Source organism: Chenopodium album, chromosome 8 (genome assembly GCF_948465745.1).
Source record: "Chenopodium album chromosome 8, dcCheAlbu1.1, whole genome shotgun sequence".
Taxonomy (NCBI): domain Eukaryota; kingdom Viridiplantae; phylum Streptophyta; class Magnoliopsida; order Caryophyllales; family Amaranthaceae; genus Chenopodium; species Chenopodium album.
In genome coordinates this window covers 18,994,881-19,000,444 of record NC_137841.1, presented here as the reverse complement: position 1 = coordinate 19,000,444, position 5,564 = coordinate 18,994,881, and positions in this window count along the sequence as shown.

Genomic DNA, 5,564 nt, shown 5'->3' with positions numbered 1-5,564 from the left:
CCGACATACTGGTTCACAAGCAGCAAAGCGCCGACGTACTGGCATAGCATCATTAAGGATTAAAAACAGTGATCTTTTCGAAGACTATCACAGCGGGCAAAAGAAGCTCTTTGTTCAGAGACGAGTGAACATCGAAACAGCAAGGTGGCGTTCCCTAGATTGTGGAGAGTTGTCACAAACAACTAAGGATTGTTTCAAGAGAAGCAATCTTCGATGGTATTCCCTTGGACGTGGAATATTATCATTGCGGGGAGGATAGTTTCAGGTGAAGCAATCTTCTAATTTGGAAGCAGTTACAGGCGTAGCAGTTTTCAAGCGGGATGGCATTCTCTAGCTTGTAGAAAGTCATCAAACAAAATATAGCAACAATCGGTTACTTTCAGAGACGTGTGCTCGACGGTGCAAGATACGCGTTTCTTAACTCTTTTATCTGTTTAACTAATGCTAGTTTTGCAGGTATCGGCGTTACAAGAATGATTTAGGATCGCAGAACGTTCTGAATCATTCTCCGTCCCTATCGTTACTTTGACTTTTGTTTTCGAAACTTGCGTTTCTCCAAACTCAGTCAAAGTGGGGGCTTCTGTAGACACCCATTTGTGTCTCCCCAAAACCAAACCCAGTGATGAGTACCTTTCACGTTGAATCATAATCGAATGAAACGAAAGTGTGGAAAGGTCTAGTGTTGCGGAAAGTTTTATTTCTTTTCTTTCCTCTTCTCCCTGTTTTTTAAAACTTTATTTTTAAGAAAACAGACAATCCAGTTTGGTTGGTCCATAATATGGGTCCAATAGTGGTGTAGTTGGATGGGGCTTGCAAAGACCTTTCCAACGATATATTATAAGCCCAATTCCGATGAATATTGAGGAATTTATGGCCAATTTACTAAACTGGGCCCGGTTTGAGTTTTAAGTACGGCCCAATGATCTAGGGAAGGGCCTAATATGATTTATCATTCCTAATGTAATTAGGAATGGTTTTGGTCTTCTAGAACATTCTAGAAGGTCTTATCATTCTTAATTCAATTAGGATTCTTCAGAGTTTTAATTAGATCAAATAGCATTTTCGACCGAAATTATATTATTTTATCTTCCGGTACGGTAAAATTATCAGATTTTCGAAAACGCGTTAAAATCCGGTTTGGCGTCCAACCCCAGGCCTTGGCGCCTGGAATCAAGATTAGCGCCAGACGCCAGAATTGGCGCCTGGCGCTAGCCACAGTTCCTGGCGCCAATGAGCCAGGTCTGGCGCCAAGGTGGATTTGTGGTCTTCATACTCTGTTTTGATAAATTATCTTTTTTGGATGATTTTCTCTATAAATATCGTATCAAAAACTCCGTTTTTATTCACGAATTCTCCTTATTCTTAAGTCTTCATCAACTATCTTCATCATCTACATCTATCATTCACCAATTCTCTCTATTCTTATGTTTTCACCAACTCTCATCAAGATTTTCTTGATTATTCTCTCTCTCTCCCTTTTTCTAAACTAGCCTTTTCTCAAATAAATAATTCCGCATTCATTAGATCTTGATACACCTAGCCATATTCGAAGTTGCCTTCGCCCTAGACGTGAAAGGTTTTAATTTCTGAGGGTTTGGTCCCAAATCTCTCTTTCAATTATTTAATTTAATTGTTTTGATTATTATTTTTCCTTGAAGTTACTAACGTGTGTATTTTGTTATTAGAAAGAGGTACGAGGCATCCAAGTAAGTACTTTAATGGTTTAATTGATATTATGATGTAGAAATCATGCTTAGATTGTTATTTTGATTCCTAGTATCATGTCTAGGTTAACTTTAATATCAAGTATGATTAAAAGTACGATGCTTCCTATGTTCTTCCTAATATTAATTCATGTTAGTATCATGTTAGGGTTAAAGATTTGATTTTTATTGCTTAGTGACATGCTAGGGCTTGTTATTAATCTTGTTAGTATCATGCCTAGGATCTTGCTATGCTTTAACATGATTATGATTATGATGATGATTATGATATGATTATTATTATTCACGATGTTGATTATTTATTATGTTGCTTGATATATATTTTATATTGTTATTGCTTGATCACCTTTATTGTATGTTAAAGGGAATTGGTACTTGCAATCACGCTTAATAAGATAATTAATAATCTTGTTTAGGGTTAATTGTGATTATAATTTCAAGTGATCGCCAATAATAGTTTATTTGTGCATTAATGTTCAACCAACATAGATTAAACAGGTTTAGGGTTAATCCTATTGATTGTATGTTAATCAGAAAGCGCACATGAATACGAGCAGAATAAAGTAGATGCCTATTATTAGGGCAGGTTCAATCTCTTTTAGGTTGGATTTGTACCTTCATCCCCGAACCCTATTTTGGTTCATGACCTTATGGAGTTGGCGATCTCTTGGATCATTAAGGGGTGTAACCTTCACCTCGTGAACGGTTTACAAGTTCCTTAAAAACTTGTTGGCGACTCTTTTGCTCTATCTTCTTCCCTTTTGGACGCCACCGTACTTTAGTGTATGATCACAGTGGGGTTCAAGCTAGTGGGATTTTTAAGGCTTGAAACTATTCCCTACACATATGTTCAAATGTTCTACTTGAAGGTTGTTCAAAAAAAAATTCAAAAGAAAAAAAAAAGAGTTCAAGTTTGAAAAAAAAAAGAAGAAAAAGAATGAGTTCAAAGTTTGTATTTCACTCAAGTTTTACATTATCATATTTTTATGAGTGAAAATTGTAAGTGTTGGGATTGTTTATATTATTTAGAGTTGTATTTGGTGGATTCTTGTTGGGGTTAGTTATGTTGATGGAGATGTATGATCATCATTTATTTTGATCATGGGTTTATTAGGATTTGGCTCCCTTAATGCATAGCTTTTCTCTCACATATTCCCAAATTTATCCTACCCTTTACCCTAGCCTTACATTACAAGCTTTAAAGATCTTCCGACCTTTGTGCATAGAGTTGCGTGAATGTGAAAGTGTTGTATATCAATGCAAGTTATGATTTGACATATTTTGAGTCGACTATTAGGTTGAGCGTTCATTGTTTTAAACACACGAGAGTGTGAGATGGGTGGGCATTGTTCACAAATAAAGGGGTTGGTTGGAGAGCGATCGAGTACATTTTTTACTCGCCATATAAATGAGAGTTGAGTGCGTGAGCACTAGTCTTGAATTCTATATGCTCATGTGGTTTTCTTTACTTGACAATTGTTGGGGATGAATGATAATTAGATGTATGAGATTGATTGACATTGAAGCATGTTCATTAGATTTGTCTTAAATCGTTTGTGCTTGATTTTGTTTATTGGGATGAAGCATGTTTTATATGTTCGTTGATGAGCTCTTTGCTTAGGGACAAGCAAAGGTTTGGCTTGGGGGAGTTTGATATATCCAATTTATATAGTGTTTTACCCCCGTCCCACGGTCATAATTAGTAGTGTTTTTGGCTCCTTGGAGCCACTTTTATTACTAATTTGTGTTTTCTAGTGTTTTCGTAGTTTTAGATGTTTTTAGGGGAAATTGCACTCTTGGAGCATTATCCCGGGTTTTTATGGATCAACTACGGAAGCTGGAAAGACACGACCACTCTTGAAGCCCAGGATCGGTGAGAGCCGATGATTAAGGGCTCGGTATGAGATACCAGGTCTATTGGATCGATAAATCAAGACCCGATGAGGAAACTTAGATTGGGCCGAGGAATTGAGCCCAATCGAAACCCAAGCCTCGAAAAAGAAGATCGGGCCCGATCGACCAAGCATACGCCCGATCGGGCGGCTGCGCGCATAAAGACCCTCAAGGAAGAGGCGCGCCCGATCGGGTGAGCGTAAGCTCGATCGGGCGCAGCACACCAGCAGCGGGCAAGGCAAAAAAGGCGGGCCCGATCGGGCGGCCCTTCGCCCGATCGGGCGCGTGTTTTTCTCAGAGCTGATTAGATTAGTTTTAATATTTGTTTTGAGGAAGGTTTAAGTACGAATTATGTACGTAATTTTGGATTACCTTCTTTTTTAGATTTTCTCTCTCTACTTAGGATATTTCTCTCTCTTAAATTATCTCTCAACTTTTGTTCTTAATTACTTTCATTAATCCAGATTTCTTTTGGTAACAATTTCTTCTCTTTTAATTTCAGCTATTTCATTTACTTCTTTTATTATGTTTTGTTTTATTTATTTGATTAGTTTCGTTATGATTATGTCTGAGTAATTTAATTCTAGGGTTTATAGGGATCCATAATTAATATGAGGGGATAATTTGTTATTATTGATTATTGGTATTGCATGATAATTTCTTATTGAATTGTTTTAATTCTTTGCAATTAGATTATGAATCGAGCAGATGTAATTTGATTGTGAATGTTTAGCAATATTGAATTGATGAATCGAGCAGATGTTAATTTAATATTAAAGGCTATTTTTAATAGGAACTTAGATCTAGTAAATTGTGAGAGCCTGTTAGATCTATGTTGATTAATAAATTGCGAGAGCCTGTTAATCATGTTATTTGTGCATTGTTAATTATTAATTATTATGTTTTATCCCGGAATATTAATTATTGGTGAACCTGTGACCCTAGGCCTTCTTATTATTGTTTTTCTCCCTAAACTTATTCTTCGTAGTATAGAATTTATTCCCAAAAATATTTGTTACTTAGATAATTTAGATTATAATAATTAATTATGAGTAAAAAGACTTATTTCCCTGTGGAGTTCGACCCTACTTCCCTATCTACTTGAGTTAGAGGACTTAGTTATTTACTTTTGATTAGGGGATACGACTTTACCCTGTCAGAAGTCAAGAAGCACAAGGATGCTCATGATAGAGATGTGCCTATCACTTGCTTGATGATTGCTACCATGGAACCTAGTCTTCAAAAGCGTTTTGAGGATTAGGATGCGTACACAATCATGAAAGAACTCAAAGATTTGTGTAAGAAACAAGCTAGAATTGAAAGGTACAAGATCCATCGTGAGATTCTGGATTGTAGGATGGAGAAGGGTGCCACAGTTCAAGATCATGTTTTAAAAATGATCGGCCTTATTCAAAATATGGAGATACTGAGGCACCCATACAGTGATGAGATGGCAACAGACATCATTCTTTACTCACTTCCAGAAAGTTTTAACCAGATTATCATGAACTTTTACATGATTGCGACCGCAAAGACTATGAATCAATTGCACGCAATGCTGGTTAGTGCTGAAAAGCAAATCCCTAAGGAACCTAAGAAGGAAGTTCTTATGATTCAAAAGGGAAAGGAGTTCAAGAAGAAGGGGCAAAAGGCTAGTACCAAGAGCAAGGGTAAGCAAGTTGCCAAGGCTCCTAAGAAGCCTAAGGCGAATCCAAAACCCAAGGCTGCGAGTGAAAGTGAATGCTTTTACTGCAAGAAGAAGGGACATTGGAAACGCAATTGCCAGATTTACCTTGACTTCCTCAAGAAGAATGGAGCATCAACCTCAGGTATTATGTTATAAACATTTTAACTTTCACTCAGGTATGTGATACCAAGTTGCAGTCCTTAACATTATGAATGTTGTGCAGGGACTACAAATAAGTGAGGCTAGCATGGAAATGGAGC